The sequence below is a fragment of the Scardinius erythrophthalmus genome (assembly GCF_964197995.2).
Source record: "Scardinius erythrophthalmus genome assembly, chromosome: 23".
Lineage (NCBI taxonomy): Eukaryota > Metazoa > Chordata > Actinopteri > Cypriniformes > Leuciscidae > Scardinius > Scardinius erythrophthalmus.
Window position 1 is genome coordinate 24,882,959 of NC_138243.1, and position 27,911 is coordinate 24,910,869.

The window sequence follows — 27,911 nt, forward strand, 5'->3', positions numbered from 1 at the left end:
GCACGCACGCGCATACCAGACACACTTGGAAGGAAGGAACTTTTAGATGCGCGCTTTCCAATTCGAAAAATTCGAGAAAGAGACTGAGTCTGAGAGGCAACGGCATCATCAATTAAAAAGAGAAGGTGTGAGTACAAGAAACAAGAATGGGGAAATTAATATTTGTGGCTGAAAGGTGTTGAGGGGGATACCGAGAGGGCTTTTTGTGACCTTTGCAAAACGTCCTTCTCAATCGGACATGGAGGGGAATACGAGGTGAATCGTTCAATTTCTTTTAAATACTTTTTTTTTAACTGTTCCTGTGGTGTTGAGCAACTACAATTCCTGTTAATCCTATAAATTTATATTATAATTTATTAATTTATTTAAAGTAAATAAATTGTAATGAAAAATAAATAAAATTAAATAGTAAATCTTAAGTGGAAGTACATCTGTCAATTCATTGAATGTTCAAAATATTCTTTATTTATAAAGAGTCTTTATTTAGAAAAAAAATACACATTGGTTGGCTTATTCATGAGCATACATACAAAAATTACACGTTTAGGAGAATAGGGCATTATTAATACTATGCAAGGTGGTATGTGCTTGAAATTTGTTAACCACTATCAGTGAGTCTGCCAGTGGGGCACCGCGGCCGCCGCGCCAGCAGTGTCCCACATTGTCCCTCAGAAACATACCCCTTGTCCCCCCTTGGGCTTATTAGCAGGTGGTCACCCTACCCTTAAGCCATCTTAGGTGTAAATGACTTTCTTCTTTCAGACAAAATCGGAGTTATATAAAAATATATCATGGCTCTTACAAGTTTTAGAATGGCAGTGGATGGCAACCAACAGATTTAAGCTAAAAAACGTGCATCCATCATAAATGAACTCCAAACGGCTCCAGGGGGTTAATACAGGCCTTCTGAAGCAAAACGACGAGTTTGTGTAAGAAAAATATTCATATTTATAAAGTAAAATAACTAGCTTCTGAGAGAAGAAAGTCATATAAACCTAGGATGGCTTGAGTGTGAGTAAATCGGGCTAATTTTCATTTTAAAGTGAACTAATCCTTTAAGAAAATTTACCAGCCATGAAATTATTTTTGCAAAAATTTTAGATACCAGTGAAAATTCACATTTTTGGATTCAGAAAAAGTAATCAAATGTAAAATAACACTGCATAGTCTTCGCTGTATAAATTAAGCAGATATTAATCCTTATTTAAGTTACAAAAGTTATTCAGTCAAGAGCAATGCCTGATTTTGTTGTTTGATCAACATTAAAAACACAGATGACAGCACACTGTAAAAACTAAAGGAGCCTCAAGTATCCTGTTGGATCCTCAAGGAACTTCAAAATGTAATGTTGGTGCCTCAAAGCTCTTTTTCCTATAGTAGGGTTACTGGAGGAGCATTGACAATCTTTGAGGTTCTTGCTGGAACTTACAGGATCCTTTAAGCACTTTGTATTTACTTCAGAGGTTCTGGAGTCACCTTTTCATTACCATGAGACCTCGAAGTGCTTTGGGGGAAAATAGAGGAACTTAAATGCGATAAAAGGGTTATTGGAAGATCTTTTAACATTTAAGTGGTTCCTGGAAGATCTCTAATGTTAAAGCCAGCATCTGGAGGAACCCAATGGTTCAGTGAGGCCAGAATTAGATTATTATTCTATTATTATAATTATTATCCTATTATTATTATTATTATTATTATTATTATAGGCTACTTAAGTTTGATTCAGTATACATACCCAGGTGAAAAAGACGTACTATTAAATGTATTAAAAATGTACTTGAGTGTGTTTTTAGTAGACCTACAATACAAATATACTTTAATGCATTTTTATTATTATTATTATAGGCAAGTTTGATTCAGTATACATACCCAGGTGAAAAAGATGTACTATTAAATGTATTAAAAATGTACTTCAGTGTGTTTTTAGTAGACCTACAATACAAATATACTTTAATGCATTTTTAATACATTTAACAGTAACCTAGTCTTTTTCACTTGGGTAGCTTACATATATTTAGTATAGGCCTATTTTATTAAGTAATTTAAACCTTAAACAACAACACTAAATAATAATAATATTATATGAAGAAGAAGAAGCAGGAGGAGAAAGGTGTTATTCTGTCACGAAACTGCTGCTATTCCTCTGCTGTCGTCGCTTCAGTGATGCTCGCGCGCAACAAAGCTCAGCTGATCGACGTCATCGGTTTGAAAGTAACGGCTCCTCTCATCAAAGCTTCCGCCGTTTATTCGGCTCTCCATTACAAGGTTTGTAAACTCGCCAAATAAATATAAATACAGAGTCTACTCACTATATATTTAAACACACATATAAATAAACTAAATTTATTATACATTACTACGTTTTTACAGTGTTTACCACTCGTTTATTGCACAGTATATCTGGTATGAAGGTTTTAGCCGCGATGCTAACTACGTTGATCTTATGAACAAATGGAAATGATTGACTTATTGTCTTAGATTGATTTAGTCATTCAATTCAACATATTTTGTACAACTGTGTCTTCAAATTGCTGATATAGCCTAACTAATTTAGAAAATTCTCTGATTCTTGGCGTTTGTTATGAATAACAAAAACAGGTTATAGTTTGCTCTGTTTTTGTTTAGCCTAACTTAACTTTACTTACTACAGGTGCCCTCATTCTCTCAAATACCATTTTAAAGCCATTTACTGGTCAATAAATATTATGTTGTGAATAATCAGCTTTGTTCTTTTGTTTCCCCAGAACAAATAATCTGAACATTTCAGTGGCAACATTGAATTACAGTAAGTTACCTGCACCACATGCAGTACTTTATTACTATGAACTTTCTCTGTGTGAAATTGTATTGTTTGACTGTGTACTTGTGTTTTTTAAATCAGTTATTCTCTGAAAATCTTTTCTCATGATCTCAAATCTCATTCATGTAAAATATCCCAGGTTTGGTTCACAAATAATGCTATGCATTTTTTCTTATATCTTTATCATTTGCATTTGAATATAAGACATTTTAACTCTGAATTATAACTTCAAGTTTAGTCTTTCGACAAAAAAAAGGAAAAAGCTATTAGGCTTCAGAAGACTTACAACACAACCCATAACACATTTGAACTCATTGATTATTTTTAGTATCTTTTCTGGGACATTTTTGGAGCTTAACCATTTTTACATAAATTGTTGCATTGAATTGAACTAGACAAGAGTACATAAAATGGTTTCATGAATGATTTACACATTTGTTTTCTGCTTGTGTTTCATGCAGTGTAAGCGACCGGTGACTGGGGTTGCATTATGACTGAGATCTGCTTTTGGGGTCCACAGACAGAAAGTCAAACAGGTTTGGAACGTCACAAGGCTGAGGAAATTATTTAAGTTTCACAACTATCACTTTAATAACATTACTAACAGTAAATTTTGTACTTTGCAGGGATCTCGGTAAGCTGAAATACAAGTTTGAACAAGAATAAAAATCCTCCTGTAGACCTGAAAATCATTGAAGTGCCTGGACCATCCACCAGAAAAGAGGAAAAACAAACGGAAAACGATGCTGTACCTTTTCACTTTTCTAACTCATTAAGTACCTCACACCAACTTGGTCCCATAGTGACATTTTTGACCACAAACGAAATTGCTGATCGTGAATTCATATTGAAATGACTGAATTCACCAGTGAACATTCACAGAACAACAGATCATTTTACTGCACCTTAATACTGTTTCCAGGTCGAAGCCTCTACTTCCTCTATCTTGTTTCATGAGAATACTCAACAACCATTTATGAACACTGTTGATTCAAGTCACACATTTAAGCTTTTCAAAAGCCACAGTGTACATTACAGTCTCCAGTCTAACGGCATCCCAGACTTAAACATTTTATGATTCAAAATAGCTGAATAACTAACCATCAGAGATTTCAGTATAGAGATTAAGGTTACAGCACAATCAGTGTATATTAGCACTGTTGTTTGTTTTTGGCATCTGATAGAGCTTTTGGACTTGGTAACAGTGATGTCAGACTAACCATCGTACTGAAACACAAATGTTTTAAAGTTAAGTATGATGGACATTTTTTAATTAGTTCAAATGTAATTTTTTTACATTGATTTATTTCATGGAACATATGTGTTTCCATGCATTTTGTTGAGATGTCTTTTCTTGTTTATCTATTGTATATACATGGTTGATTATGTTGCTTATGTATTATACTATTTTTTTGTGTATTCATTGATATTAAGCTATAGTTAGCTTTTTTCCCCATGTGCATGGAAGTGTATGTATAAAAATGAATATCAAATATGTAATAAACAATTCTTATTTTGTATTTGGTTCAATTTGTTTATTATAATAGAAGTCAAAGGTAACCATAGTAACAACATGAAATTAAATATAAAAAAAAAATGAAATTTGGTTCCTGGAGGCACCCAAAGTGGTTCCACACAGAGCCTAATATAAGAGTTCCTCAGGAAACCTGTGTGGTTCCTCAGAGAACCGCCCCTTTTTAAAGGGTGCCTAGAGGATCTACAGACGGTTCCGCCGGTGTGGCAAAGTGAAGAACCCCAAAAGGTTCCTCCAGGCACCTTTTATTTTTACAGTGCAGGATTATGATGCTGTCACTTTAATGCACCGAATGCACGGATCCAATGAAACGCATGACATGTGTTATCTTTCTCAACTGTTTACGTTCCCTTAGACATAACCGACTCTGGCATAATGTTTGCCAGACACTGGCATTTTTTTTATTATTTTTTTTTTTACATAATTTTGTATGAATTTGTCCATTCAAGTGAAAGAAGACCTAAACGGAGCTTAATTCAGTATTTGCGTGCTGTCTGAGACACAGTTTTTCTGGAACATTTAAATTGGCAAGGCTTTAACATTCATGCAGCACTGGCCCGTTAATTGTCGCGAGCGCCGTTCACGTTTGTTGAAGTTCAGGTTCTCACAACATTGCATTGTTAGAATTCATATAAATGTTACAAGGCTAACTGCCGATTGTCACCGTTTTAGGCTATATAGGCCTACTCGCCAACACCGATTTTACTCGCATTTGGCAAGCACCGTATTTTAGGCACTGTATACAAACATGGCCCTTGAAATGGTATTTAAGGATACATTTATTTCCTGTGGTGAAAGCCATCCATCTGATGTGTTCCTGCTCAAGAAAAGTTGAGAGTCAAGTGAGTTTGAATCAAGTTTTTAGAGTTATACTGTGTCTTATAGGCTAAGCAAGAGAAAAAAAGAAGAAAAGAAGTTAATTATTCATTCCTTAATCCCTCCTTTGTGGTGTAATTGTTCTCAGTCTCATTGTGATTCAGCCATGTTTCATCAGTACGCACTCCGACAAATCATTAATAGAGCCTGTTAGCACCTCACGGTCTGCTATAAGGCAAAGCTCTGCACAGAAGACTGACCCACATTTTCTGTACAAAAAATATATAATCCCTTATTTTCCACTCGAACACAGCTGTAATTCTGAAATATCTAAAATCCATTTCTGTCCTCTTTGTTAGTAACAAATAAGATGATCTCGTAAAGAGTTTTAGGATGCCTGAATACAGAGTGCAATTGTGCCCTCTACTGGCCAAAGTGCGGCTATTACTGCTCTTGGATGAAAAGCAAAATTATAGGTAGAGTAAATAAAACATGAACACGTGAGAAGGAAAGGCCGTTTATATTTAGTCTAATGGCCTATATCAAAGTGCAATGACTTTAATGTTTTTGTATTGGGTTCAGGAAGCCATGAGTTCAGAATTTGAACTTTGTGGATATTACTCCATGCCTATTATGGTTTGAAGCAATATGTAGTAGCCTACTATTATCAAACTCAGCCTTTAGCAGACTAAGATTTTCAGTCTTGGAAGATTTCTATTTGGAAAATGGCTCTAAATATTGACACCAGGCTGCCACTAATGCATGGCTTTCGACTGAATCGATTCCTGAGTCTTCCCCTTTAGGGTAATCGAACTTATTAGTTTAGAACCAGCTAAGATTCCAGAAGACATTAGTTTTTTTTTTTTTTTTTTTTTTCGCTGTGGATTCTTGACGGACAACCTCCAAGTCAACTCAAGTGTGGATAGAGTTGGAAGTCCGACTCATTTCCAATAATTCGTTTAAAAGATTCGTTCAAAGAACCGGTTCAAAAGATTTTATGTCATCACAGTGACGGCGTTTATTGAACTGTAATTTCAAGTGTAGCTTACAGGTCTGTTGTTGCAACTTGCAAACATGATTCAGATCATAAAATAATGTAGAACATATATTTTGCATTAAACTATAATTCCTTCACTAATTTTCATTTTTTGGCTGAAAAAGTTCAAAAGTTCAGAGCGTAAAGTTTAATAATAGGCCTAAAAAACGACTCCGGCTAATATGACTGCTGATAAAACTAGCATACAATCGTAAACATAATTTCAAGTAGCTAACGTTTTATTAAAGTAAGTTGGATAAATAATCAAACATGTCCGAAAGAGACGCCGACCGGTTTTGTGAACCGGTTCAACCGATTCATTGAAAAGATCCGAATTACAACAACGATTCGTTCACGAATCGGACAACGCTGAGACTAATGGGACAAAATAATGTTGGGCGTATGGGAAAAATTAATGCAATTACGATCATGTTGCTCATGTCACTCAGAACTCTTCAAATAAGACCCACTTATTTATAATTCAGCATGATTTCGTCCGATTAAGTGAGGTGTCACTTCTTGAAATCACAAATCATTCGAATCAGTTCGCCAGTTTCTCTGTCCCTGCAGTCCAGCCTCACGTCCAGATATGCAAACAGCACCTCCTGTCCCCATTGCGTCCTGAGGCGAACTTTCCTTCTCACGGGAGGTTAGAAGCTGTTTACATGAGCAGTCGAGGGAAATGGCTTGTACAGTTGGTCAGATCATACCGCAGCTAAATGTGGAGGAACCGGCGGAGGACGGAAGCCCGTCCGGGAACATCTCCACCCGGCGCAGCAAAACCTCCTTCTCCCCGTTCAGCTCGCGGAAACATCACAGGTAAGACTGTCTCTAATTCAGCGCGATGCTCAATATCCGATCAGTCAATTTGTCACATTAAGGTTGATTTTGGAAAAAAACAAACAGGTGTGGTGAAGTTGCAGAGATCTTGTCTCAGTTTAGACAAATGTCAGTCATTTTGAAAAGTGTCAGTCATGTTGACGTCTGGACAGGACGTTTATCTAATTTGTCTGAAACTGCAAACTTCAATGACTTCTGCTTAAACCCATCAAACATAAGCCATCTATTTCACACATCCTTAATTTATTTCTGAACACACAGAAGAAAAAAAAAAAAAAAAAGAAAAGAGAAAAATAAGCCTCTTAATTGATTTTTTTTCCCGTGCCATCTTTGAAGTCATTTCAATCTCTGCTGCTTTATTAAATCTGCATGGTGTCCAAACATTCTGTGCCTGCAGAAGAGCAAGCAATCTGCTGGAAGTAGATCGTGAGCAATTACAGCAAATGCTCCAGAGGACTGCCAAAACCTCATTAGCTGACTATTTCATTAAATGCTACTTTCTACTTTTAGTAGATCTGTAAATAAACATGCGCTAAGCACATATTTTTCAGCCTAGTTTGGGGTCGAGGATGACCTCTAGTGTGGTAACGGTCCATGAAACAGATTTGGAGGTTTACAGCCAAAGGGAATGTGTGAAACTGTGCCGATTTCAAGCACAAAGACAGGCAGCATGTAGGGATTGATTTGCCATTGAACTGGTGTATTTAGAGGTCACTGCAGAGGGAACTAGAGCTGTGGTGTTTTCCGAGGCAGATGCAGATATCAGATATGTCTGAAATCAGTCCATCTGACCTTCACTGTGAGTTTGTGGGCTTGCATGGATGCTGAGATTATCCTGAAGGCCTCCGTATATTGTTAACCTTCATGCACACTTGCATATAACTTAGTCATTATTTGAATTAAATGTATAGTGTAGAGTTCATCGTGTGATATATATATATCACACAATGTATATATATATATATATATATATATATATATATATATATATATATATATATATATATACACAAATTAACCCCGCCTCCACTCACTCACACCAGCTCAGAGACCCACTCTGTCATCTTTTACTCTAGTTACTGTAGTAAACACTGCACAAAGGTATCACTCTTTACAATGTCAGGCACATAATGGTAATAAATATGATTAGCCTTTTGCTTGAGTTTTTTATCAAACAGATAATAATGCTAATGTTAATTAGATTTCAAAAAGCATTTTTGAGACTGCCTTTGGTTCACTGCAGTTTTAAAGACAAAAATACTCGAACAATGGTGTTGACTTATGAATTTGCACATGGTTAAGGCCCTTTCACACTGGACGCGAAACGAAAAAACGAAACGAAAAAGCGAATAGTTCGCGTGCGAATAGTTCGCGTCAAAACCATTCACATCAGCCGCGACGCGAATTTGCGATGTCTGTGACGTTCAGAGAGCTTCAACATTCCAAAACTTTCGCGCCGACAGTTGAGAAAATGGACACTTCAACATCATCATCCAGTGAAGACGAGCTTTTCATTTTCTTTAAAAGACAGAAAAGAAGGTTTTGGGTGCACCCAGTCTTAAAGAACAGAGAGTCTGAAGGGGAGTATGCCAATCTTGTACAGGAGCTAAAACTTTATCATGGCCGGTTCCGCACTTACTTTCGGATGTCTGTGGGACAATTTGAGGAGCTCCTTCAGATAGTGGCACCGCATCTGACGAGACAAACCACAAACTTCAGGGAACCAATTGATCCGGAGCAGCGTCTGGCAGTCTGCTTAAGGTGAGCTCTTAAAAACATCAGCCTAGCTATAAATAAAACTACTGCTAAAATTCGCGCTCTGCAGCGTCTATAAACACAAAGCCCGCCTACTTTGATTTGATTAGTCATCTCAAATATTCTGACATTGACGGGCAATGACAGGCCAATGAGATTCAGATGAACACACACACACACACACACACACTGCCCTCTGTTTCTGACATGCTACCCGTTTCATGTTTTAAAGGGGACTGAAGCGATCGCGAAGTTAATCCATTTTTTTAAGGGGGCTAGGCAGAAGTTTAGCTAGCTAGACTATGAATTCATTATAGATGAAACATGAACTATGCAGAAGACCCAGGAACAGTTTTACTTTTTATTGTTAATAATCATGTCTTAACAATTTTTTTTTTTACTATTGATAAAGTATGGTTTATACTCTCAAATGTAGGCTACATTATTCAAATAAATTAATTATCTTCATTTATATTCCTCAGATTCCTTAGCACTGGGGATTCTTTCACCACCATAGCCACCAGTTTCCGCCTTGGAATTTCCACTGTGTCCACTAGTGTGAAACAAACCTGCGATGTCCTCTGGGAGACCTTAAAAGACACCTACATGCCAGTCCCCAATGAGGAGCTCTGGAAGACAACTGCTCTGAGATTCTCTGAAAAATGGAACTTCCCCAATTGTATCGGTGCTTTGGATGGGAAGCACATTGTGATTCAGGCACCAGCTAATTCTGGCTCCCAGTTTTTTAATTATAAGGGCACCTTTTCTGTGGTGTTGCTTGCCTTGGTTGATGCCGACTACCGCTTCCTAGTGGTGGATGTAGGGGCATCAGGCAGCAACAGCGATGGTGGAATATTTGCCAATTCTTTATTGGGACAGGCCCTAAATACTGGGAGTTTAAACGTTCCGGAGCCTTCTCATCTGCCATCTGCACCAGAGCTAGGGGCGTTACCATTTGTGATTGTTGCAGATGAGGCATTTCCTTTAAAACCTTTCCTTCTCCGTCCCTACCCTGGAAGACGCCTGCCAGATGACCAGCGCGTGTTCAACTACCGGCTCTCCAGGGCTCGACGTATAGTTGAGAATGCTTTCGGCATTCTTAGCCAGTGCTGGAGAGTCTACCAGCGTCGTCTACATGTAGCTCCAGAGACAGCCGACAGCATTGTGAAGGCAACTTGCATCCTGCACAACTTCCTACGAAGGGCCAATGGGAACCACGGTGCAGAGCCAGACAGTTCTGATAGTGCAGAGGGCAGTGAGCTGGGTGACATTAGAGGTCTTCGAGGGAACAGGGCATCAGCTGAGGCACTGAGGGTGCGGGACACATTTAAACATTATTTTAATTCACCTGCGGGCCAAGTTCCATGGCAGCTTCCTCATGTGAACCGAGGTCTCCCTCAATGAAGACTCCCTCCTTCTGAACATAGGAAAATTGTTGCATTAAATGGATTCAAAATGATAAGCGCACTGTAGCGTCCTTTGTTAAATGCAGATTAAAGGCCCTTTGCCTCCAAAGCTGCATTTAACAAAGCACGCTACAGTGCGCTTATCATTGTGAATCCATTTAATGCAACAGTTTAAAGAAATGTGAATCAGAATGTTTTTTTCTATTGACAACCCCAGTTCTTGATTTACTCCTTTTGTTTTGTTTTTCATCATTAGATTATAGTCTCAAACAAAGTTATTTTATGTTATATATTTTCCATAGTTCATATAGGCCTATTCATTTCTACTCTTTAAATGCTCATTTTACTTCAAAGGGACAGTTCACTTTAAAATGAAATTTCTGTCATCATATACTCACCCTCATGTTGTCTCAAACCTGTATGAATTTCTTTCTTCTGCTGAACAGAAAAGAAGATATTTAGAAGAATGTCAGTAACCAGACAGTTTCTGGTACCATTGACGTCCATAGTATATATTTTTTCCAACTATGAAAGTCAATGAGACCAGAAACTGTCTGGTTACTGACATTCTTCTAAATATCTTCTTTTCTGTTCAGCAGAAGAAAGAAATTCATACAGGTTTGAGACAACATGAGGGTGAGTATATGATGAAATACTTTTCATTTTAAAATGAACTGTCCCTTTAATTCTTGGTCTTGGGTAATATTAATCAACTATAATTATATAATAAAAAGCAATAAAAGGGAGATGTTTTAGGGGTTACATTATTAATTAGTCCACTTGAGATGTTCCAAAATCCATCAGTTTGAATTTCTTCCTGGTGGTGCAGGTGGAACTGAAAAGCAACATAACATGATTCATTTGTATTGTTCAAAAAGTAAATAATTTCAGTTTGCCTGTTGAATTAAAATGTATTTCATGAAAAGTAAATCTGGTATTTGTATATTTGTTAATAGTTTGTACTTGATAATTTAAGACATTTAAAGCCAGTGAAAAAACACCAATATTGTCTTGCTTATTTGATTATTATTTATTTGATGAGATGTACACAGTAATGAAACAAGAACAGATAGAACTTAAAGGACACAAAATAATAATAATAATAATTGACAACACAATATTAAAAAATAAACTTATAGGACAGTGTACGTTGATGTAGATGGAAGGCTAAACTCCGCCCCATAAACCATCTCCTGAATTTTAATTTTTAGCCAGGACTGCCGCTCTGAAGGCAGCCTTCTCATGGCTGGGGCCAGGCTCATTAAAAAATGATACGTCTCATCTTTCTCCTCTCGCTGCCTGACTTTCTGGTCCTCCCTGGCCTCTTTCCTTGCTAAATAATCCTCAAAAAAGTCCTTGGACTTCCTTTTCTGAGGAGGTGGACAGAAAGGCTCTCCCTCGCTCTCAGATGTGCCCTGACCTGCATCATCTACCACCTGCTGCTCCTCCTCAAGATTGCTGCAGACCCTGTTCAAAAGCATTCTATAAACTTTCCTGTGCCACCTCATTATACAAACACTGCATTATTTTTCAACTTCATCGCTGTACTTAAGAGAACTTTCAGAGAAAAAAAAAACTTGAATAACTAACAGGCTACAGCTACCTTCTGAAAGAAGTAGAAGCCTCAAGGAAGCTCATGCACTCCATATACTTCCACCTCTTCCTCTGTTTCCCAGCCTGTCCACTTTTAGTTTCCTTTTCCTCTCTCCTTTTTCTCACATAGGTGTCCCTTAGGTTTTTCCACAGTTTTTTTGCGTCTTCAACTAAACAAGGTGCGTTTTGTAATGTCAATACACATTATTGCATGTAACACACGAAGTAACAAGTTAAATCATTCGACTAGAAACTGGATATCACACAAAGAATGTATAGTACAAAAGCAGCTCTAAATAGTCACTACATTTTTGTTAGATATATAAAGTAAACACGGTCTCTGTCTCTTATCTTTGACGATAGTGTTAGCTTTCTATCCCCTGTTGTTTAGCCTGCTAGCCTACACAACACATGACTATACACCGACTAAACTATCACACAACATACTCACAGTCTTGATAACCGAGTTGGTTGGCAATGCTACGCCACACATTGTCCTTCAAATCGTTGTCCTTGTAGTTTTTATTAGATTTGTCATACAAAACGGGATTCGCCGACACACAAGTAATCAGAAGATCCGTCATTTTTGCTGTGACGTCACCTTTGTTTCCTTGTATGTGATTGGCTGAAGCCTTTTTTGTCGCCTCGAAAGTAAAAAAAAATCGACATTGAAGCGAAAAAAATAAAAGTCGTTTTTTCGCTTCAGCACATTCGCGTTCGGTGTGAAAGCACTCGTTACACAAACAGCTGATCAAAAAATAAAACCATCGCGCGAATTATTCGTGCGTCAAAATCGCGTCCAGTGTGAAAGGACCTTAAGTCTGAAAGCATATTAAAAACAACACATAGACATATAAACATCATTACAACATGGTTTTCAACACGGGTGGTCTTTGAGTGCATACTTCGAAATAATTGCTTAAATGGTGCTTGAATTATTTTGAACTTCTTAGCATGTTCATCCTTTCGTGACAAATCCATTGCAAAGGGACCGTTTCCTGAGATTCTTTTAGCCGATGTTTAAGATTTGTGTTGGTTTTCACTGTATCCTGACAGCGGTTGAATCCTTAGCTAAGTGAGATTAGTTTAAGGTGATCAGAGCTCACAGAATGGAAGTCACATGGTTTAGTGACACATTTTTGTCCTTGTACTATATCATGGCCTATAAATCTTGTACACGCTGCTGGCTCTGTGCTGAAAGAGCTAACCGGAGTAGCAGATATAAACTCTTTTGTTTGCTCGATTACCCACATTATATACCGAACATAACTACACAGTATTGCAAATAGTTGAAGTCATCATCATTCAGAGGCGATGCTAAATCAAATGATTAATTCACTGGGATATTGGGATATAGCATGTCGTTTTACTCAGCTCATGTAGTTCTTATAAACTTCTCACTAAAGCCTGTATGAATTTCTTTCTTCTGCTGGACACAAAAGAAGATATTTTGAAGAATGTTGGTAACCAGTTGACAGTAGCCATTGACCTCCACAGTATTTTTATCCTACTTTGGAAGTCAATGGCTACTAATTGTTTCATTAATACCAACATTCTTCAAAATTGCATCTTTTGTGTCTAGTAGAAGAAAGAAACTCATACAGTTTTGGAATGAGTGAGTAAGTGATGACAAAATGTTCATTTGTGGGTGAACTATCCCTTTTAAGATTGCCAGGAACTCAAGGACAGCATGCTTTGTTGAAAGCATGACGTAACGTTATATAGCTTCAAGACGTTTCCTTGGCTTCACTCCAGATAATCTTTCTCAAGGCTGATGCATCATGATGCATCATGCATCCGAAGATTTTTAAAGTATGGAAGTTGACTTGTACAGATAGGCTACCTTTCAAGGGGCTTTTTTTTCAGGCACTTGATCCATCCATCCATCCATCCATCCATCCCAGTCTTGATCTGTGAGTATGTTGATATAGTACTACGGGCTCAAAGATGGCTCAAATTGGGTGGCTTATTGAAGAGAAGTGTGGTGTTACTTATGGAAGCCTGTTTCCCACTCAAAATAACAAGGTAATTTGTACTTTTTCTCTTAAAAAGTCTTGATTCTTTTCTTGATTTTATATCTACCTAATCTGACTCTGTGGGCCCTATCTTACACCCGGCGCAATGCAGCGCCAAGCTGCGATTTTTTTGCTAGTTTCAGCCTGACGCAGTTATCATTTTCACGTCCTGTGCCACGTTGTTTAAATAGCAAATGCATTTGCGCCCATTTGTGCGCCCATGGGCGTGCTGGTCTGAAAACCACGTGTGTTCAGGCGCATTGTTGGTTGCTATTTTGAGGCAACAGAAATAGACTGCGACACTGACCAGCTGAAACCTGGTCTAAAGTCAATGGCGCAATTTTATTTATTTTTTTATTTAATGAGCGCATTAGTAATGTGTGCCTATAGGTGGGTCCACAACGCATGTACACTCTGCTTATTAAACACACAGGGACGCACAGCAGCACACAAACATGCCAAATATTTCAATTTCAAATATAAAAGGATACAATGTAAAAGATTATTATTGTGTACATAAAGATATGGTGGAATCCGGCTTGTCCCGTAGATGAACCCGCACTTTTACCTCGCGCGCGAGCAGATCCGTTTGCGCTCTGGAGACGCGTTCATACTTTCCACTATCAAATTCTATCATGTAAATAGCGAATCTGCCATGGTGCGAGCTCAACTGGCATGTAAAGGGAATGGGAGATGAGACTCTGATTGGTTTAACATACGTAAATCCCAAAACACGGCCATTACTTATTATGAGAATAGGGACAACCCTTTTAGACCGCGCGCCTGGCGCGCCGACAATTTTTCCCATCGTTAAACTAACAAAAGTGGATTCGGACACGCCCTAAGTGAACTTTAGACCATGCGCTTAGATCTTTAAAATAGGGCCCTATATCTCACAATGCTACTTTGTTTCATAATTGTGGGTTTGTCTTTTGGCTATATGTCTCACAATGGCAGCTTTATGTATTTCTTATTTTATTCACCATGTGTTTATTTTTAAACTCTATTGCACAATTATATTTGTTACTTTTGGGTGGAAACAGGCTTTCGTAATTATTTGTCTAAGTGATTGTACTTGTTTTTTGTTCTCTTTTGACTTTGGCCAGTAAGTACAACGACCGAGAACACCATAGCATCCTTTCTACCTTGCAGAACCTGCTCAGCAAAATCTTTTTACTGAGTATTTTGTGTATTGTAATACAATATGACTGTAAAAAGATGCCACACACACAGTGAAATCAAATCATTATAGGATTGTTATTTCCCCAGGCCCATTCTGGCTCACTTTACCCATTGCGCAGTGCGGCCCATTACAGTCTTATGCACATTATTGATTGTTTGTCCATTACCTGTGACCTCTATGAGACGCCCAACACAGTCCTGCCAGACTTAGACATGCCCGACAACATATTAGTCTCTCTGCAATCTATGACCTTTTTTTTGTAGAAAATTTCAGGCAAGAGCATTAAAAGAGTTGCACTGCTTTTTCTAGAAATACAAAGTTTTGTCATAAAACTACACAGGCTAATAGGTCTTTAACCCATCCTGCTTGCAGTCACATCATTCTCTCTATAGGGCACAGCTGATTGGTTCCTGCTGTATCAGTAGCCAAAACGCTTGCTGCTGATCCTTTGAATACTTGGTCAGCATTTGCTGTAGCAGTTGCAGCGCACATCAGAAACCCTCCACCTTCCCCAGCTCTACCTGTATAGATCTGCTATGGGTAATTCATGTATGCTATATTGTACAGCAGCAGCATGTCTTACTTGCTCACAGCAGTATGTTGTGTGTGAACATAGCAAATCTCTTCCACCAAGACCAAACACTCCGAGAGTTGACATGACAGAACTCTAATTTTCAGTGTTTGTCATATTTCAATGGCATATTTCGATCTCTTTCAAAGCAAAGATGATGAAAATTAAATGTCACTGTTTTGCAGTCGAGTCATGTCGGTTGTCCTTAAGAGCTGCCCAGAAATGTGTCCTTGATGAGTCTTTGTGAGTCAGATTCAGCAGAGAGCCTTGAGAAACCCACCCTGCAGGGGCCTTCAGCGTTCCCAGATAACACACAGATAAGAGAGATATCAGCACCATGGACAGCATCCCACCGAGTCAATGCTTCACTGATGAACCGTTGCACTTGGTTATGTTTATTTGACCAGTGTCCTAGAAATGCAAATGTCTTATTTAGGGATGCATGATGAATACAAATAAATTGTTTGTAGAGTTTCAAAATAAAAAAAAGATATTTAACAATGAACTTGTTCATATAGTTCATGTGTATATATATATATATATATATATATATACAGTATATATATATATATATACATATACATATACATGTACATACAGTATTTCATTTTAATGTATTTTTTATTTTATTAATTTATAATTTTATTCATATTTATCTGCCGTGACTTATTTTTCATCCAGAATTTTTATATTGGTGCATCCTAGCCTTTTATCATTTTACATCATGACATCATTTTCAAAATTCTAAAACATTCAGAATTTTAATGTGGTATTTAATGTGGTATATCAGCTAACTTAATTTCAGGTGCTGTCTTGTTTTTAAGTGTAATCAAATTGGCTGTACAAGTAATTTCAACTTAAATTATATTAAACTGACAAAAAATTTAGTTGAAAATTGTATAACTTAGTAGTTTAACGATTTATTGATCATGATTGTTTACATTGTATTTATATTCTTATTAATCTGTTTTCGTGTCTAGATGCATGCATCTGGGATCTAGTGTGAAGTGAATGTCGGTCTACAGAAAATATTAAATTGTAAAAATATAAAACTGTGTGGAAATTCAGTCTCATGTCAGCTGATTATTGTAGCTATCCTTTTACAGTATATAAGATTGTTTAGATTTCATTACAGGACACCAGAGGGCAGCACTGATACATAGTTCATAGCTCAATCTCAATTTGATTGACCATCAAATGAAGGTGTTACTTCACAAAAATGTCATTTATTCTCTAATTACATTAAGCTTTTGTCTGAATAGTTTTGTCCATAAAGGGCCAGAAAAAGGGAACACTGTTTTTGCATGTATGTGGCATTTTCAACACGGTGAATCAGGCTGGGTGACTCAGAAAGAATTAGGTCATTGTAAATAAATAAATAAATAAGCTGCATGAACAATGTTTAGTGGGTGTATGCCACATCAGTATAATAAACAAAATGATGAGTAGATTTTTTTAGGCATAGCCTTTCTTTTGCCCATATTATGGTGTTACTCATGATGTTGCGTAAGTTCCCACACATTCATCCAGTGTTATATGAACGCAGCTGGACGGACGGATCCATTATCATCTAAATGCTCTCTGTTCTGATGGTCTCACGTGCATCTATGTGATCTGATCTTGGTCTCTGGTGTTTGTCCTTATGCACAGCACAGAGAGCATTTAAATGTTCATAATGCCATCATCTTGAGAAAACAGCAAAATCGTGCATGAGCTATTTAACATAAACTTGCAGTAACGGTAATTTTCAGTGGCGACTGCCAGTTTGAGATGACATGCAAATGCACAACAACATGATGCAACAGCAACCAATGGAAGTGAAGCTCAGTCTAGTTTGCGGCTCACAATACAGTGACTGCGACCTCTATCGATTTATTGGTGTCAGTGTGAACGCCCCTCAAGGCTAAGACTAGCGCAGAGATGCATTGATGTTTCTCTGAATCCACTTCTGCTGGTTTTTAAAAATATACAACAATGTCAAGTTTTTAATCATCCCTCTCAGAGTTGTCACAGATCCTTCTTTTAGCCTCACTGATAGTGCCTCCTATAAGCTGGACTGAAAGTGGTCACGCTGTTATGTGTCATTTCCCCGTTTTCAGTTCACAAATGTGCCACAGGCCCCAAAGGCAAACTTTATCTCTCGCAGTAGGCTTTACACTAGCGTCGCTGACTCTGAATTTCACATTTCAATTTCACAGCATTTTAAAGTGACGGAAGCTTTAGACACATCTCTCCATGAGGGATACTGTATATGATTATGCTGTCTGATCCAATCACGTTTAAGACGTCTAGTGAGCCCCTATAACTGATCGGAGCCTGGAAATGCTTGACTTTCCTCTGGACTGCAGCACAGAATAAGGTACCACAATAAATATACTACCATTCGTTACCTTTGATGTCATTTTTTTTTATTTTAAAGGAGGGTTAATGCCGTTATGAACCGGTACCAAAGTATTCATTGTGAAAAACTGCAGTGCTTCAATGTTATGGCAAGTTATTTAAACAATACAGTGCCTCATTAAATATTCATGAGCTTTTGATAGTTACAGAAACTTTCATGCACTTTTAAATTTCAGCATTTCAGCAACTGTTTGAGATTGTATTGTTCCTTCACCCTAGTTTTCTGTTTAGTGAGCGCTGTGTGTGGGATTTTGTACATGTAGGTAAAAATTGCCAGGCACAGGATGTGTGTGACAAACCTGTTATTTTCTCCCAATGAGAGAGACAAAGAGAGTAAGAAATAGAGTGCGATCCACCTTCGGTGAAGCTCCCAAACTAATGGGATCCTTTTCTTTTGTGCATAATAAATGCTTCTTTAATTACCTGCCAGCTATATATATATATATGTTTTTGTTGTCAGAAGTAATCACGCCCCTGCACAGAGAGAAGTGGAGGCAGAGGCAGGTTTATCCATCCTCTGAGCTGCAGAAGGACTCTGTTTATCATAATATGCTAATGGTGGTAATAAGGTCAAGCTGTAGAGCCCACAGTCAGTTACACTTCCTTTATTTGCACAATGGAAATGTTAACAAGCTTCAGCAACATCTGAGGAGAAACTCTTGGTTGGAGGCAGAAAATGATCAGGTTTCTACAGTAAATGCGACTCTTTTATGGGGGGTCAACCTATGAACATCATAGTATCATCTTCATATCATGTTTCTTTTGATAGAGAAATGTTCTTAAATAAAGCAATGGAGGATTTCAGAAGGAAGTATGCGTTGAGTTAAAGCTCCAGGATATCTGAGTTTACCTTCATCCCAGAAGGTAAACTCAGAAAATCTTTAACACACTACATCGACAGACTGCTATTTTTAGTGCACTCACAATCCTGTCTTGGTTGTCCTCAATGTAAAGTTGAGCTCACTGTAAACATCCACTCGTCTTCACCATCTGTAGCTGTAAGAGAAGCTATAATATAATGTGCCAGTGTCAGTGTAGCCAAGTTTACATGCAATTCATGATATTATTGTTATCATTAGGCAAGTTTTACTATTATTATTAGTTTAGGTTAGTGGTTTGTTTAAATCTTTAAATCTAAACACTAATGTTCATAAGTTCAACTACGTATGAATGATCATGTGTTTTGTTGAGAAGAGGTGTGCTATTTAAAGAGATAGTTCACCCAAACATTAAAATTACCCCATGATTTACTCACCCTCAAGTCATCCTAGGTGTATATGACATTCTTCTTTCAGACTAATAATCAGTTATATTTAAAAATGTCCTGGCTCTTCCATGCTTTATAATGGCAGTGAATGGCAGTTTCTGTTTTGAATTCATAAAAGTGCATCCATCCATCACAAAAGTACTCCACAAGGCACTCCGGGGGTTAATAAAGGCCTTTTGAAATGAATTGATGTGTTTGTATAAGAAAAATATCCATATTTAAAACTATATCGACTAAAATAACTAGCTTCCGGCAGACGGCCGTACGCATACTACACAAGTCGACTTAGACCACAAGAGTAACCAGTGACGCATGTATGACGCAGGATGTAGGAGTATCGTAAGTTTAGACGCCTCTTGCGGTTCAAACAAACAGAGCTGGGCAACAAACTCAAGCTCCTTCGACATTTCTCTTTAAAAATTGTTGTTTTAGACTTCTAATTCATGACTGGAGTTTTTTTTGAATTTTTGTTTTTTATTTGCAGAATTATACATGTAATAATACAGTATACAAATATTTCACATATAAAGTTCTAAATGAATCAAGAGCATCATATATATATATATATATATCTATCTGTCTGTCTGGCCATCCGTCCGTCCGTCCGTCTGTCTCATTCATTTTTGACAAAATTTGCAATTCTGTCATTTATTCACAATCATGTCATTACAAAACCGTATGGCTTTCTTTTTTCTGTTTATGCAAAAAATCTTGCTCCTGTATTGATGTCAATGATACTAAACTTTCATAACTGAACAGTCTGAATATGCAAAATATGCCTGAATATGTGAATGAGATTATTTTTAGTAGGTAATTACAAGTTGTGTGGACTACATTTAATGTGCTTTTTAGTCATTTTTGGAGCTTGCTGGTGCTTGTCCATGTTTCCATTAATGTATGGAAAAGTATGCAGAACAATCTACTAAACATCCCCTTTTGTGTTCCATAGAAGAAAGAAAGTCATCAGCATGAGGGTGAGAATGATGGGTGAGCTAAATCTTTAAAGGGCTTGCTGCGTGTTTGAGATCTTTGCACTCTCGTTGGGAGCTGGGAGATTTTCAAGGAATTTCTCAGAGATGTGCATATCTTTATTTTCAACACTGATGCTGTGTGTTCTGCCTCCTAATGTTACTTCAGATACTACAGACTTTATGTGTGTTCTCTGTGTGTGTGCTCACGTGTGTCTGCTGCTCAATACAAAGGGCTCGATTGAATATGTCAGTCGAATCCCCAGATATTTGAAACTCTTTTAAATGGTGCCAACTTATTTCTGTCTCACCCTGAAGAGTCAATCCACCCACATCACAGAAATGAACCAGTTCCAACCAAACCAGTGAGAATGACGTTGAGCTGTGTGAAGATGTTTGCATTCGGTTTGGGATTCCCAAGCTTTTAATGTTCTGAAGAGCCTGTGCAGTTTATGAGAGACTTCTGCCACTGATGGCTGATATTTCAACATGCTCTCTAAACAGCATGATGCAGACATGATTTTCCTGATCAGTATTTTTCTTGTTTTCCAGTCTAAACATTCTTAAAGGTGCAGTATGTGAGATTGACAGATAGCGGTTGAAATGGGTACTGCAGTCCAAATAAAAAACATTGGAGAGAGTTGTTTCCCCCGTCCCCTCCTGCTCAGACTCGACGCTCACGCGGGTTGCCAGATTGAGGACACACAACAGGAATGAGCGCAATCGACAATGGAATGTGAGGAGTAGTGTTGTCAAAAGACCCGGTACTTCGGTACCAAGTCGGTACTAAAAAAATGTAAACTTCACGGTACCAAGTTTTCTTAAGTACCGGTGGTACCGTGGACCCGTTCAAACCCAGTTCCCTGATGCGCATGCATGCGCGCATGCAGTTGCGCGTCCTCTTTTAAAGCGCTGAGACATGGCGACCGGTGGTGCTGCTGATGCGGTGGCTGTAAATCCACTTGTTGATAAGAAAGGAGGAAAGAGACACATATGGAAATATTTTGGATTAGGCTAATGTCACGTTGCCATAAATGGCCGTTCACATAGCGCGTTTTTTGCGCGTGCAGATTCGTTATTCCAAATGTAGGCGCGTGGCAAGCGCGCTCATAATAGAAGCGACGCGGCACGCTCGTTTTTCCAGGCGCACCTGTGTTCATGGTTGCATAGCTACGACAGACGCCACGGGAGAGCAAGCGCTTGTGGAAAGTAGAAACTTGTCGATCTCCGAATGCAACGTTACATGAGGAGAGTGAAGATGGAAAGCTTTTAAAGATTAGTTCCATATAAATTCATGGATAATTTGTTGTTTTGTCGTTAGTGAAAATCAATATTGACTTTATATTTGAAAAAGGATCCTCATATAAAAACAAAAATTCTGAGTAAGTTCATTCGCATTCGGAGATCGACTATTTTTGAAACGGTGCGAACTGCGCTCTCCATGATGACGAGGAAGTATCAGCAAAGAATTTATTGATTTTTTTTCTAGCCCTTTGGTACTGAAATTGGTACCGAGAACCGTGGATTTTCACTGGTATTGGTACCGAATACTGAAATTTTGGTACCGTGACAACACTAGTGAGGAGACATACACACTGTATGGTGATGAGTTGATTTATGATGAGTTGATATCACGTTTTAATATACTCCCGTTCATAGAGATTTTTAGATGGGTGCTGAGACATTTAGGTCGGCTAGAATCTGCGATCTCTGACCCAGTTTGTTTGCTGGCTCCCATGGCTGCAATATGCTGTGTTTTCCGCCAACTGGCAACCTGTGATGGCAAAATAATATTGAGTAAATTGTCAATGTGTTGTATCACACTGACACAGAACACACATTTCATAATAAAATAAATGGCTGTAGAATTGTTTTTCAGAGAACTCACCATGTTTCCTAAATATCTGCAGTCAAAAACTTACATACAGCACCTTTAAATTTGCTCCAATTTTTTTTTTTGGAAATGAGTTCTTAAATATGTTTAAATAAGCATATTGTTACAGTGTGTATATGTATGTATATATATGTGTATATATATATATATATATATATAATATATATTTGACATATATATTTGATTTATACATTTCAATTATTATTTTTTTTTTACTGTAACACAGTAGAAAAAAATACAGATTAAGAAAGAACATTTTTGGTGTGCTCCAAACGTCTTTGGACCAAGTAGCAGCTGTGCAATGATAAAGGAGACTGAGCCCAGCAGGATGGAGTGTGTTTAGAGAGAAGTTAGTGATGGAGAGCAAAACACCTGGAGATGGAGCAAGAGAGGAGAGAGAGATTGCTGCGCTGACTGGGCAGCAGCGTGACGTGTGCTCAGTGTCTCGTGAATAAGTGCTGCACCGTTTCTTATCGTGTGGGCTTAATGCAGTTCGACTGCGACCTCAGTTGTGCAGAGAGAAAAGTGGAGGCTGCGTTGCATCACGCATGTTGGCGTGTTGTTTCACACGGTTAAGGGTCAGGTAACAGTAAAGCCTTTTTATCCAAATTCTGTGCTTGTCCAGGTTATTATATGCATGACAAGATCTCTTGTAGGATTTGATGTTGACATGCATGTGTCCATGGTGTTTCATACCAGTTCAGTTTCACTTTTGTGTGCAAGTGTGTGTATGTTGATGGAGCCTGACTTCATAGTGAATTCCTCCACTGCTTTGGAGTGCAATCATTCTATATCACTTATCTTTAATGAAGTGAATGCTGTGAACGGAGATGTACTGGCTCAGGAAATTGTCATGATTGTCAGTTAGTTCAACTGCCTGAGGAGGAGGAGGACGGCGTCCTTTTTTTAGACGGTGCGTCTTGTATCCATAAAAAGCATTGTGAACTTTATCGTCTCCCTTGTTACCTGTCTCTCCGTCTCTCTTCATTCTTTTGGGGCTCTGCGTTATTCAGTATCATGCTGGGCAAACACATTCGAACCCTCTGGCAGCTCTTTCTTCCATATTCATGAGATCACATGTTTATGTCCCTGAAACGCAGAGCTAAAGACAGTGGCCTCCCGCTGAGGTCATTTTGTCCACGTCTCGGCAGTCTGAGGCCACCCAGCTGTCGGAGACAGGGACGGTCCTGCGTCCATGCAAATGAGTGGATATCACTGCACCTGACATTGCTTATCATTTTGATAATGTGTTTTCATATCTTTATCGTAATTCCTCAAAGTCAGTGTTTTCCTCAAAGAATGCTTTTTATAATGCCATTCAACAGCAGACAATGAAAGGACTTACAGTGGACAGGGCCTTCTGTGGAGGGCTTTAAATGCGCAGAAATGTTGATTCATATAGTGCTTTTACAATACACATTGCTTCAAAAGAACTTTACAGACAATCATGATGTTAATGTTTATAATATATTCATGTCACATTTAGCAGAGCTGGAAGATAATATAGTTTACATTTTGCGACGATACAAGCAATTAAGCAGTTGAGATTTGCTAGTAAATATTGCTTTACGTGAGTGTATGTAATATGTATGTGGATAAAGTTGGATGTAGTTATATATATCTAACTTTACCCTAGTGAAAAAATAGTATACTTAAGCACAATTTATTCGTATGTACTTTAGTATAGTTAAATGTATTTGTGGCACGCTGTAAATTGGTATACTTAAAGTCTGTTAAATTGAAACTAAATTTGTATTAAATGCATTTTAGTTGTCCAAAAGCAGTGATGAAGTACAATTAAAGTTGTATTTAATATACTATAGTTTGTGCTAAAATGGAACTATTCCAAGTATACTTAAGTACACTTTAAATATCTACTCTTGTATTTAGGTTTTGAAATGCAGAATTCTCTCAGCATAAACTTCAAGGGCCCTATCTTGCACCCAGCGCAATTGACTTTGTACTAATTTAATTATCATTAAAACCGTGTTTGATTATCGCGATTTTAGATCCTGTTCAGCCAGCAACAGTCTGCGCAATGTTATTTTTTTTATTCAAGAAGGAATTGCGGAAGGCAGTGACCATGCTCGGGAGACGCTCTGTGTGAGCATCAACTTTTTTTGAACACTTTCATCTCGTTTTAACAAAACCCGGATAATATTGATAATCGCGATAATTTCGGTCACTATAATCATGATATTAAATTTTCATACCGTCCCATCCCTACTTTGTACACCGACGCATGTATCATTCCTATTTTGCACCGGCGCACAGCGGACTTTTCCCTCCACAGACGCACGTCGGTTAACTAAGAAATACACTTGCACTCCCCAGGGCGGTTCAGCGCAAAGAGGAGGCGTGTTCCAGCGCAAACGTTCCCTCATGCTATTTCGCAGGTTTAGAAAACAATTCCGCCATTGACCGAAAAAACCTAGTTTAAAGTCAGTGGCGCGTTGCGCATGTTATTCATATGCTATTTTAAGGGCGCATGCTTGGCCATAATCAATGTAGCGTGTGCACAACGCACATACACTTTGATTCTCTCATCTACACAGAAGCAGCAGTTTTCATTTTTGCAAATCATACATTATTACGATAGATAGATAGATAGATAGATAGATAGATAGATAGATAGATAGATAGATAGATAGATAGATAGATAGATAGATAGATAGATAGATAGATAGTTTATTATAAAAGCTTACACATTTACCCAAATTATCATACGCCTGTTTAACCGAAGTTAATTTGGGTGGGTTTCTCCATCCCTAACGTCACTTCTCTGTGTTTTACGGCCCAGACGAGAACGTGAGTCTCCTCGGCTGTGAACCACTCCTGGCGCGCGCCTGGCAAATCCGCCGTTATAATAGGAATCCGCTTTAGAACAAGCGCGTCTGCTCTTAAAGGGAATGTGAGATGACGCTCTGATCGGTTTATTTCACGTTACGCCCAAACCACATCTATGAATAATGAAGCTACTTCAGACCAACCCATTTTAGATTTGCGCCTGGCGCAAGAGTCATTTATAAAATAGCAACAGCGCCAAGACCCGCCCACAAAGTTACTTACGCTTTGCGCTTGACACTTGAGTTTCAGATCGTTAAAATAGGGCCCCAAATGTATTTTGGTACAATTGCATTACAATTGCAAATCAGTTACACTGTAAGATTGTTGAACATACATTAATACTATACTGATAACAAACTGAGGTCATACTATACTTTACTTTTAGTCATTTTAAAACGCATTTCAATGGCATTCCAAGTAAACTTGAAGTGTGCAAATGGCATCATTATTGTGTGCTTCAAATATAATAAAGTAATCTTTCGAAATAATGGCACAGCTCAATAATTTTCCTTCTACTGACATTTTACAGACACCCCCCAGTATGCCAGTAACTCACTTATCCAGAGAAGATCAGTGAGGCAATGGGAACATATACAGTATGTACATTGAATGTTGGAAACACTACGGACTGGATTCGAACTTGGGTTGCTGCCACACAAGCGCACTGGGTTTACCAGTTGGGTTACCACTAGGGTTACTTTGTGTTTTTTCTATACTGTTACAAGTATAACTACAGTGTAACCAAATAGATTTTTCCATCAATGACAGCACACATATGAAAAAAGAAAAAAATTGGACAAATGTTTTCTTTTATCCATAAAATAAAAGCCACTGGCTTCCGGTGTTATTTTGGACCCCACTGATTTTCATTATATGGGCAAAAAACATTCAAAAATGTTGCTATTGTGCAGTCAATGATTGGCCAGATTATATTCTTCCTGGTGTTGATTAGACCTGGATTTCTCAATGGGGACTGTTTCGTAACATTTAGATGTCACACTCCTGTTAACTATTCACATTCACACAGCTTTTATTTGACTAGCTGTTTTCTAAAGTTAGCATTGTCTTTCCAAGCCTGACTTATAATTGACAAACACATACAGTAAGCGCTGTCAGTCAAATGTTCCCCAGCTCCCACCAATCATGTATCGCAAGAGCGAGGCTGCTTTGTTTCGTAAAAAACATGGTCAGCTTGTCAATACTAAGCGAGTATTAAAGCGTACTGGCTCTTTCGCAGCTCGTGTTGGTACATTTTAACTTTCATGCTCACAAATTCCCATTTCGACTTGATGCTCATCCATATGTTTGGAGACTCCCAAAGCAGCCCTTTTTTGAAGTTCCCAAAACATCACATCAGATTTTGAGAATGGTTGTCATGGAAACTTCGAACTGAATAGCACGTTTTCTTCTAAGATCGGACAGAGCTTGGTTGTGAAGAGGAAAAAAGTCAGCCGTCCCCTTGTTTCATTCACAGTCAGAAAAATTTGTGTAAGTTTGTTGAAATGGTCATCAGAAATCAGGATCAGGATGTGCATGGATGTATTCACACTAGTATTTATCGCTGACATAAAATTTAAATGAATGAATAATCGTAATTCTGTCATTTTAGACAATTTCTTTTTTAGACAAAAGTCTTTTTTAAAACATAAATGTAAGAAATGTAGTTTTAGTGTTGCTTTGCTGCTTGAGTTTTCTGTGTGAAAGTAAGACATATAATAGCTGGGCAGTCTCAGTCAAATTCCCATCATCTGGCTCATCTATGACATGATGACACAGTGACTGGCATGTCAATGACAGGATATGACACGTGTACTGTTAGTGACTTCCCACACAATGCACATGCTGTCAGGAGCATTTACCGTATTGGATGTTATTTTCTTGTTTTTCTTTTCTCTTTTCTCTGTTCAGTGCATCAGCTCATACTGTCAATGAAAAATGTAATGCATTTTTCATTATCTTCTATCTGAAACATTGTGAGCTCACTTTTTATGTATTTGTTTAGACTGAACAGTGTTTCAGCTCTTGTTCAGTCTTCCGGATGTGGTGAATACCCTTTTTTGTTGTAACTACTAAATTATTCACACAATCCTATTTTGATTACTCAGGGAGGGCCTATTTTTTTTCTTTCTTTTTTGTGTGAAGAGCATTTTAAAAAGCTAATGAACTTTTTTCTTCTGTAAAGAACCTTTTGAAATGAAAATATTCTATGGATGTTAAAGAGGTCATGACATGGATTGTTTTATTGTAATATTTTCCTTTAGGTTCACATATAATGAAAAATAAAAAAATAAAAACGAATATATATACAGTATATATATATGCAGAAAAACAATTCTTTTGAACCTTCATTCTGACCCTGTGTCTGAAATGATCCGTTTTTAAGAGGCGGCTCCTTTAAGGTTTGTGAGTAAACGCAACTGTTATGATTGGCTAACGTCATTGCATAGGAAAAAACGCAGACTCACTATTGCACGAGTAAGTGTTTTGAAAACATTATCTATAAAGGAAACCATCCACTTGTTTCCGACGCTGGGATCCTTCTGAAGACTGTACAGAGACGCAAACAAGCCTCGATGCAAACGTTCTTTCACTCTTCCATTTATCCTGTTGTCGGCAGACCCAAGTGCATGGGGTATGCCAGAAACTGAACACGCATCTGTATACTGTATCCAGTGTAGACAGCATCAGTGATTATAATGGGTTCTATTTGCTTTTGACGCGACGCTCACATCCAGTGTAGGCAAATGTCAGCCGTTAAGCGACTGAATGTCAGTGGGCGGGGCCTATGGTGTGATGATGTATAACTATTTGTCTATGTCTTGCCCTGGAGACAGGCATGTGCAAATGTACTTGCCCGTGTTGTGTCAGAGATCCTGTAATATGAAAACAAGCAGTTTTTGGAGCTTGATTAAATAAATACTTTGTTTATAATGAGGAGGGCATTTTAAGCTATGAAAGTAGCATGATTATTATTATTATTTTCAGT

General features: G+C 37.9%; 1 long non-coding RNA gene across 1 annotated transcript; it reads left to right on the plus strand.

Annotated features, from left to right (window-relative positions):
- Positions 1–2,193: 2,193 nt before the first annotated feature.
- On the plus strand, positions 2,194–4,318 carry LOC308683266. The gene is made up of 4 exons (XR_014029242.1): positions 2,194–2,265; positions 2,745–2,785; positions 3,262–3,336; positions 3,427–4,318. It is a non-coding gene; the product is annotated as an uncharacterized lncRNA (long non-coding RNA).
- Positions 4,319–27,911: the final 23,593 nt, after the last annotated feature.